The sequence below is a fragment of the Triticum urartu genome, chromosome 5 (assembly GCF_003073215.2).
Source record: "Triticum urartu cultivar G1812 chromosome 5, Tu2.1, whole genome shotgun sequence".
Lineage (NCBI taxonomy): Eukaryota > Viridiplantae > Streptophyta > Magnoliopsida > Poales > Poaceae > Triticum > Triticum urartu.
In genome coordinates this window covers 458,391,117-458,401,647 of record NC_053026.1, presented here as the reverse complement: position 1 = coordinate 458,401,647, position 10,531 = coordinate 458,391,117, and the positions used below count along the sequence as shown (strand labels likewise).

General features: G+C 39.3%; 1 long non-coding RNA gene across 1 annotated transcript; it reads right to left on the bottom strand.

Moving 5' to 3' along the window:
• Positions 1-6,781: 6,781 nt before the first annotated feature.
• Positions 6,782-10,037, bottom strand: LOC125509814. Its single transcript, XR_007284228.1, has 2 exons — positions 9,222-10,037; positions 6,782-8,781 (listed from the first exon to the last, which is right to left on the bottom strand). It is a non-coding gene; the product is annotated as an uncharacterized LOC125509814 (long non-coding RNA).
• Positions 10,038-10,531: the final 494 nt, after the last annotated feature.

The following is a 10,531-nucleotide window of genomic DNA, read 5'->3' as shown; positions in this document are numbered from 1 at the left end:
TTCTATTTTCTCTTCTTCTTCTCCTCTATTCCTTTCTTCTTCTCCTCTTCTTTTTCTTCTTTTTTCTTCTTCTTATTTATTTCTCCTCTTCTTCCTCTCCTCTTCTTCTCCTTTCATCCTCTTCTTATTTTCCTTTTTCCTCTCATTCTTTTTCTTCTTCTTCTTCCTTTCCTAGCTAGATATATAAAACTTTTCTAAAAATGTAACTTTTTCATACATACATGGGAAAATAATATTATCGGGGAGGGGGTAGGTCGAACCCCCCCTCGTGTTGAAGTTATCGGGACACGGGGTATATCGATGACGACAGACCCGATAAAAATAAGAAGATGAAGAAGAAATAAAAAGAGGAGAAGAAGAAAGGAATAGAGGAGAAGACCGAAGAAAAAAAGAAGAAAAAAGAGGAGAAGAAGAACGGAATAGAGAGGAGAAGAAGAAAAAATAGAAAAATTTCTATTTTTTCTTCTTCTCCTCTCTATTCCTTTTTTTCTTCTCCTCTTCCTTTTCTTCCTCTCCTCTTCTTCTCCTCTTCCTTTTCTTCCTCTCCTCTTCTTCTCCTTTTTCCTCTTCTTATTTTCCTTTTTCCTCTCCCAAATATATAAAACTTTTCTAAAAATGAAACTAACCTAAAATGTACTAAATCAGAGAACATATATAGATAATCCTTTTCTAAATATATAAATCTAACTTTTTTTGCATATATGAACATATATACACACAGAACATACAAACATATATACATTTTTATAAAAAAGCAAAATACAAATCATCATATATATGAAAAAAATCTGAAAAGAAGCAACATACACGATACATATACTCACATATACACATATATATATAATCTGAAAAAAACAAGCATATAATATATGAAAAAAAGGAACAGGGGAGGGGCGACGCCGGTCGGACCAAGGGAGGGGCAGGGCGCGGGTTCGGTGGGGCAAGGGGCGTGTGTTCGGCGGCGAGGACGGCGATGGGGCAGGGGCGACGGCCGGCGAGGAAGGGGGCGGGGCAGGGAGACGGCGACGGCGACGACGGGGGTGCGTGGGCCGGGGCGCGCGACGCGCGTCGGGGCAGGGCGGCGATCAGCGACGGCGTCGGGCGAGGGCACGGGCGACGGCGACCTCGGGCGGCTAGGGGAGGCGACGGCGACGTCGGGGCAGGGGCCGGCGTCGAGGAGCAGCGCAGCAGCCTGGCGGCATTGGAGAGAAGAATGGCGGGTGGGGGAAATTTCCTAAGTGTTTGGTTATATAGAAAAGGTTTTGGTCCCGGTTCATGGCATCAACCGGGACCAATGCCCCCCTTTAGTCCCGGTTGATGCTACCAACCGGGACCAAAGGCAGGCCTTTGGTCCCGGTTGGTGGCACCAACCGGGACTAAAGGGTGGCATTGGTCCTGGTTCATGCCACGAACCGGGACCAATGCCCCCCTTTAGTCCCGGTTGATGCTACCAACCGGGACCAAAGGCCTTGTGCTGGAACTGGCGCGGTGCGGTGGGATGTTGAGTCCCACCTCGCTAGCCGAGAGGCTTCGATAGTGGTTTATAAGCGCTGCTGCGCTGACCACTTCGAGCTCCTCTCAAATGCAGGCTTACGGGCCTAAAGTCACTTTATCTGCCTGTGGGCCTACTGGGCCTCCTGCGGGCCTGAATCCTGGCCCATGCTAGGGTTTCTATACATATTCAGGCCGTGGGGGCCCAGTAGGTGGCACTTTTTTTGTTTTTTTGTTTACTTTGTTGCTTTATTTATTTTATTTTGTTTCTACTTACAACAAAATACTTAATGTTGCTATTTTTATTTTATTCTAGTTTTTTTGTTTTGTTTTTTGCATTATTTATTTTCTTTTGTTTCTTGCTTTATTTTTTAATTCTTTTTGCTTTTAGGTCAGAAAAATTATAAACTTTCTATTAGTGCCATTAGTTTTCAGATTTGAATAGTTAAAATTTGAATTCTTTGAAATTTGTGTGAATCACAAGTTTGTGATTAACTTTACTATAAAAATAGTTTTTTTTTTCATTTTTTTGTTTTGTTTTTTGCATTATTTATTTTGTTTTGTTTTTTGTTTTTTAATTCTTTTTTTCTTTTAGGTCAGCAAAATTATAAACTTTCTATTAGTGCCATTAGTTTTAGAAAAATTATAAACTTTCTATTAGTGCCATTAGTTTTCAAATTTGAATAGTTAAAATTTGAATTGCTTGAAATTTGTGTGAATCACAAGTTTGTGATTAACTTTACTATAAAAATAGTTTTTTTCCAGTTTTTTGTTTTGTTTTTTGTATTATTTATTTTCTTTTATTTTTTTCTTTAATTTTAATTTCTTTTTGCTTTTAGGTCAGCAAAATTATAAACTTTCTGTTAGTGCCATTAGTTTTAGAAAAATTATAAACTTTCTATTAGTGCCATTAGTTTTTAAATTTGAATTGTTTGAAATTTGTGTGAATCACAAGTTTGTGATTAACTTACTAAAAAATGAGCATAGATGCGCTTATAGAGAAAATTCAACCTAAATTCATAGTAAATTTCTATGAATTTCAGAGAAATTCACTTTGAATTTAGGTTAAACTTTTCTCTATAAGGGCATCTATTTTCACTCTGAGAGCAGCTCAACAAGGCAGAGAGGGAAGGGCTTATAAACCGGTGTGAGCACCCTTCGGTTGGCGAGGTGGGACTAAACTCGGCCCGCAACGAGGACCAACCCTTTAGTCCCGGTTTGTGGCACAAACCGGGACTAATGGTCATGGGCCAGGGGCGAGGAGCATTGTTCCCGGTTGGTGCCACGAACAGGGACCAATGCCCCCTTTAGTCCCTGTTGGTGGTACCAACCGGGACCAAAGGCCTTGTGCTGCCCCACGTCAAAAGTTTAGTACCACCTCGCTAGTTGAGAGAGCTCGAGAGTGGCTTATAAGCGCTGCTACACCCACCCTCTCGAGCTCCTCTCAATTGTAGGCTTTCGGGCCTAACCATACGCTGTGTGCCTGTGGGCCTATTGGGCCGCCTGCGGGCCTGATCCCGACCCATGGAAGGGTTTCTAGTCGTATTCAGGCCGTGGGGGCCCAGTAGGTGGCACTTTTTTTGTTTTCTTTGTTGCTTTATTTATTTTATTTTAATTCTACTTACAACAAAATACTTATTGTTTTTATTTTTATTTATTTTATTAAAGTTTATTTTTAATTATTTTTCTTTTAGGTCACAAAAATTATAAACTTTCTGTTAGTGCCATTAGTTTTCAAATTTGAATAGTTAAAATTTGAATTGTTTGAAATTTGTGTGAATCACAAGTTTGTGATTAACTTTACTATAAAAATAGTTTTTTTTCTAGTTTTTTGTTTTGTTTTTTGTATTATTTATTTTCTTTTATTTTTTGCTTTAATTTTTAATTCTTTTTGCTTTTAGGTCAGCAAAATTATAAACTTTATGTCAGTGTCATTAGTTTTAGAAAAATTATAAACTTTCTATTAGTGCCATTAGTTTTCAAATTTGAATTGTTTGAAATTTGTGTGAATCACAAGTTTGTGATTAACTTACTAAAAAATGAGCATAGATGCGCTTATAGAGAAAATTCAACCTAAATTCATAGTAAATTTCTATGAATTTCAGAGAAATTCACTTTCAATTTAGGTTAAACTTTTCTCTATAAGAGCATCTATTTTCACTTTGAGAGGAGCTCAACAAGGCAGAGAGGGGAAGGGCTTATAAACCGGTGTGAGCACCCTTCGGTTGGCGAGGTGGGACTAAACTCGGCCCGCAACGAGGACCAACCCTTTAGTCCCGGTTTGTGGCACAAACCGGGACTAATGGTCATGGGCCAGGGGCGAGGAGCATTGTTCCCGGTTGGTGCCATGAACAGGGACCAATGTCCCCTTTAGTCTCGGTTGGTGGTACCAACCGAGACCAAAGGCCTTGTGCTGCCCCGCGTCAAAAGTTTAGTACCACCTCGCTAGTTGAGAGAGCTCGAGAGTGGCTTATAAGCGCTGCTACGCCCACCCTCTCGAGCTCCTCCCAATTGTAGGCTTTCGGGCCTAACCATACGCTGTGTGCCTGTGGGCCTACTGGGCCGCCTGCGGGCCTGAATCCCGACCCATGGAAGGGTTTCTAGTCGTATTCAGGCCGTGGGGGCCCAGTAGGTGGCACTTTTTTGTTTTCTTTGTTGCTTTATTTATTTTATTTTGTTTCTACTTACAACAAAATACTTATTGTTTTTATTTTTATTTATTTTATTAAAGTTTATTTTTAGTTATTCTTCTTTTAGGTCATAAAAATTATAAACTTTCTGTTAGTGCCATTAGTTTTCAAATTTGAATAGTTAAAATTTGAATTCTTTGATATTTGTGTGAATCACAAGTTTGTGATTAACTTTACTATAAAAATAGTTTTTTCCAGTTTTTTTGTTTTGTTTTTTGCATTATTTATTTTCTTTTATTTTTTGCTTTATTTTTTAATACTTTTTGCTTTCTGTTAGTGCCATTAGTTTTAGAAAAATTATAAACTTTCTGTTAGTGCCATTAGTTTTCAAATTTAAGTAGTTAAAATTTGAATTCTTTGAAATTTGTGTGAATCACAAGCCTGTGGTCCCGGTTCAAGCCACCAACCGGGATTAATGGTGGTGGGCCAGGAGCGAGGTCCATTGGTCCGGGTTCGTCCCACCAACCGGGACCAAAGGGGCCAGACGAACCGGGACCAATGCCCCCACGAGGCCTAGCAGGCCCCTGGCTTCACGAACCGGGACCAATGCCCCCATGGGTCCCGGTTCTGGAATGAACCGGGACTAATGGGCTGACCCGGCCTGAACCAAAGCCCTCTTTTCTACTAGTGTATTGAAGAAATACATGGTCTTAATTTATCGTCTGTTGAAGAAACATATAATCCAAATCCTTCTCCTATTGAAGAAATTCATGGTCTTGATAACCCGACATAGGTAGTAAAGGTAAATTCTCTCTATAGATATAATAAAGCTGTAATCCCATTTACTAAAATTGCTAGCCCATGCTTAGATGAGTTTGATAAATTTATGGCTAAGCAAGAAGATTTTAATGCTTATTTTGGTAGACAATTAAAATACAATTCAAATATGCTTGGACACTTGGGTAATTATATGGCTAATGTCAAAGGTGAACTTAAACTTATTAGTAAACATGCTTCTATGGTTACCACTCAAGTAGAACAAGTACTTAAAGCTCAAAATGATTTGCTCAATGAATTGAATAGTAAAGATGATGATAATGCTGTTAGAGTAGCTACTAGAACTGGTAAAATGACTCAGGAACCTTTGTATCCTGAAGGCCATCCTAAGAGAATTGAGCAAGATTCTCAAAGAAATAATATAGAGATACCTAGTTCTTCTAAAAAGAAGAAAAAGAAAAATAATAAGACTTTGCTTGCTTCTAGTGATCCTATTGTTGAAACACCTGAGAATCCAAATGATATTTCTATTTCTGATGGTGAAACTCAATCTGGTAATGAATAATATCTTTTATGTACTTAGCATAAGGATTGGTTTTGAGCATATCAGTTAATCACATATGCAAAAAGATAGGTCTAATCATTTCAGCAAAGCGCTTAAAATCCTCATTATCTTTTTTCTTGAATGGCTTGGGAGGAAAAGGCATGGGTTTCTGAACCCATGGTTCTCTTTCTTTACCTTATTTCCTAGCAACAAAATCTTTCTTATCATAACGTTGATTCTTTGATTGTGGGTTATCAAGATCAACAACAGGTTCAATTTCTATGTCATTATCATTACTAGGTTCCAATCCTTACAAATAAAAGAAAGATACCGAAAGCTGAAATTTCCACCATGCTTGCTAATTATACTTTTAAGGATGGAATACGAAAGAAACTTGGAAATCCAGGAGTACCCACTATACCATGCTCCATTAAAAGAAATTATGTTAAAACTGCTTTATGTGATGTTGGAGCTGGTGTTAGTGTTATGCCTCTCTTTTTATATCGTAGACTTGATTTAAACAAGTTGACACCTACTAAAATATCTTTGCAAATGGCTGATAAATCAACTGCTATACCTATCAGTATTTGTGAGGATGTGCCTGTTGTAGTTGTAAATGTTACTATTTTAACGAACTTTGTTGTTTTTGATATTCCCGAGGACGATAGTATGTCTATTATTCTTGGAAGACCCTTATTGAATACTGCAGGGGCTGTTATTGATTGCACTAAAGGCAATGTCACTTTTCATGTTAATGGTAATGAGCATACGATACACTTTCCGAGCAAACAACCTCAAGTTCATAGTATCAACTCTATTGGAAAAATTCCATCGATTATATTTGGAGGTTTTTAATTTCCTCTTCCTATTGTCAAGAAGAAATATGATATTCTTATTATTAAGGATGTGCATATCCCCGTTGAGGTAACATAGTGTTATTCGAAATTTCTCCGATTCCATGTTATTCGAAATGAGTTCGTTAACAAGACTTGATCAACCTTGTTAGTGGATTCCTTTTGATGATCATGAGATGAATGAAACTAGAAGGCACAACCTTCTGTACCCCACTTTTACCCTCTGTTATTTATACTAGATGACCCGGTTGCGCCAATGGCGCAAGAAGCCAGTTAGAAGCGATGTTAGTAGTGAGTAAGTAGAGAGATTAGATGGAAAGATAATGCAACACGGATTTTATTACAAATAGTAGGATGACCTAATAAGCACATACATGTAGCATTACACTGAATAGAATATCTAAACATGAATAAACAATGTCATAATATTAATGCAAGGATGCCATGGACAGATCAAATGAAAATAGAGCCTGTATAAAACCCTCTTTGAAATTATAACTGGTGAAAAGTTGCAAATGCTTGCAATTTCACTCAATGAATTATGGTCCAAAATAGTAAATGTATACTATTTTTGTTCTAACGAGGGATCATAATACACACAAAAAAACACTACTTCTAGATATACATATTAGATATAGACATCATCGGGGATCCAAATTAAATACACATCTATAATAAGAAAATTAAGAGAAAGCCAATTTCATAGTTTCCAACACCACCTCATTGGTGTATAGTGACTGGACAACGGAGACTCACATCTTGCCAGGATAGAGTTATTTCCGGCACCTTTCAACTTACTGCTTATTCCAAACATTCACTCAAAAGAGCCACCCTCATGCCCAAATAAATCATAGTGGGAAATCATAGAAGGCCGCTTAAGAAATCATTTAAAAAACCAATGAAAACACACGTGAACTCCGTCAATCCATGGTAAATAAAGGCATACTGTATTTTCTTTCGAAAATTCATCGAGGCAAACATATATAGCTTTTAGCCCACGACAGAGAAGACGTGTAACTTGAAACAGTTTGGTTCTTTCAACCCACCCAACTTTCTAAAATCATGTCATTTTAGATTTAGTATTTTGTAACTCATAACATGAATGCATCATTAATGGGTGTCAAAACTCAAAACTGGACCTTTTTTTGAGAATCACCCGGGGGTGGGGGGGATCTCCCCCAGAGGTAGGAACGCCACGAGAAGACGTCCTCCTTGCCACTTGTCTCCATGAGACGGTGTGACAAAAGATCCAAATAAGAAATAAGGGCCCGGAGGGTTATTACAGAACATTGATCAGTGGACATGTGACGAAGAGGTGCATGGAGTCTTTAGGTAACCTAACTCAAAACTGGATTGATCTCAGATTTGATACTCTGTAAAGAATAAAATATGATAGCAGATAAGAAAGTAAAACTAATAGTGCCCACTCTTTTCTGTCTGGTTTTGGCATTGTGCATAATTAGGAGAAGCAGTGGGAAAACTATATGTAACCTGTAGAAGCAGCCCACAGAATGCCCTTCTCCAAGGCAGGGTATACCTTGCAACACTGCAACTAAGAAGGAAAGAATACGAATGAATTAAGAGGGTGAGGGATCCCTGAAAAAATAAGCATGAAAAGACAATACGAACAACATACATATGTTGACGCAGGCAAAAGAAGCAGACCATGTAATGCATATATAATCTATTGCAGACCTTGCCAAGTAGAAACAGAGTGACAAGCTACACATGATGCATCAATTTACATATTTTCAACACAGAAAGAGGGAACCAAAAAAATGCACTAAATTCAAGTAGACATAATGTAACTAACATCTGAACTGGAGCTATACTTTAGTTGGAAGAAAAGTACCGAGTATTAACACAATTTACTAATCATCATACCTTGCTATTTATGCATGGTTCACATTCCAGGTTCATCTGCCAAGTGCTAAACATGGACCAAGTAACAGTTCCACATGCCAATATAAAATTTTGCTTACTCGCGCACAATATAGTAGACATGCACATAGGTTTACTTTGATTGGACAAATGGAGGCTGGCATTAGTTTGAGGGTAACTCCAAATAACCAAAGCATAAAACATTGAGAACCATGTATATTTTCCACTTTTAACCTGAAAGTGGCATAAAATGAAACTGAAAGAAACAAAAATCAAAAAGTAAAGGTTTGACGTATTTCCAATAAAAACCCACCTTTCAAAGAAAATAGGATTATTTTAGTACACAATATAAGCCCTAGATCAGGAAACCATTGGGCATATAGGATACACAATGCGCAAACTATTGTATCATATTTAAACCAACATACACATGAAGCAGCAGTGCATTTTTTCCCTTTGAAACACGGAAATTGGCAGCCACAAATAATAAGAGTGAGATCAGTTAGAAGCACCTTGATACTCTTTGACCTTGGCCATCTAAATATTCCAAATAGATGTAAGACCAGCCTGCTTTTCTTGAAGCATGAAACATGACAAAATCATCCTGTGTAATGAGAAATGTGACTGGCTTCATCTTAAGTAGGCAATAATATATCTGAAAGGCATGTACTTGGCACCAAAATTCAGCACATATGTTTTTAATTTTTTACTTTTCTGTTACATTGATGCGGAATTGGACGAGGAGCTTCAGTAATAAAAAAATGGTTACCGTAATTTCCACTGAAGCTTATTGCAGAAAATTCAGTTTTTTTGTTGGTGAAAGTTAACATTGAAAAACATAATTCCCTGAATTCTAGATTGTATAGCTACAAAACTTCTAAGGATTTTGTAGAGAGATGATTACTAAGGGAAACTTCTTTTTCCACTATTTCTCATACACATATAGCTACAAAACATTGATTTGGGGGAACTTGGCACCAGGGACATACAATTCAACAATCATAACTTCACTACTCAGCAACGTGTGATGAAAGGGGAACTCACCTAGCACAACCAGCATGTCAACATTGTTTAATTCATCTCGTCTTGAGACCACTCAAGATTGCACATATGCTCATATCCAAGTGAGCTACTCTCTGAACCTGCATGTGAACCACCATTAAATAGGCAAGACTAATATTTCAGATAGGAGAGTGTCCAATGGAGAAAATTAAGAAACCCGATAATGTCAGGTTGTAAAGAATTCCAGTGATAATGTCGGGTTGTAAAGGATTCCAGTGACAACAGCAAAGAATACGTGATGGCATGCTTTGACTAATGCGATGAAATTGAGTTTCAGTTTGCTATGGATGTCTCATGGATGGGTTTGTCTGAGAGGGACTGAATATAGAGGAGGCGGTGAATGAAGTCGCTGCCGGCGACGATGCCGAAGCCGATGTGCAGCTCCATATAGAATAGGACGACCAGCAGGCGGCTGCAGCGGGGCGCTGGGCAGAAGTGGAGATGGTGTGATGGCACGACGGCGCAGAGGATGCGGCAAGGCGGAGGCAGGGGCGGGGAGGAGCGGAGGAAGGATGGGGTCGGACGGCGGCAGGAGCACGCTACTCCATCTCCTCTGTTGCGCCATCGTCGATCCCTCTTCCCCTGGCACTGAACTCCGACACGGGAGCCACGAGAGGAGGTGGTGAAGGCGGAGGGGGCGAGGCGGCTGTGAGCGACGGGGAAGAGGAGGCGACGGCGACGGCATGGAGAAGAGGAGCCGGATAAGGAGGGAGGATGGAGAAAGAGGAGATATTTTCAGGGAGGATGGAGAAAGAGGAGATATTTTCTTTTCTCTCGCTACGCTCCGCTCGCTCGGCACTGTTCATAGCCGACGACGTGGATGCAACGGTTCTGCCTAGTAACCCTTTCATCCTTTATAGGTTTAATTAAATAAAAATAAAAATAAATATTTGTCTATTTGTTATCTGATTATCCGTGCAATATAAAATACCTCGAAAATAAAAGTTTTCCAAATGCCTTGAAAATTAAATATGATTTTTTCTAAAATATTTGAGGATTTATGGATCTGAGAACACACCAGGGGGCCAGCCACCTGCCCACGAGGGTGGAGGGCGCGCCTACCCCTCTAGGGCGCGCCCCCTGCCTCGTGGGTCCACGGTGGCCCTCCTCCACTTATTCCTGCACCCACACACTCCTTTCTCTCCCAAACACGAATAACCAGCTCAAACCCGAGTCCAAGCTCGTTTTGCTGCCATTTTCGATCTCCTTGCTCAAAGCACCTCTCACAAAACTGCTTGGGGAGATTGTTCCTTGGTATGTGACTCCCCCATTGGTCTAATTAGTTTTTGTTC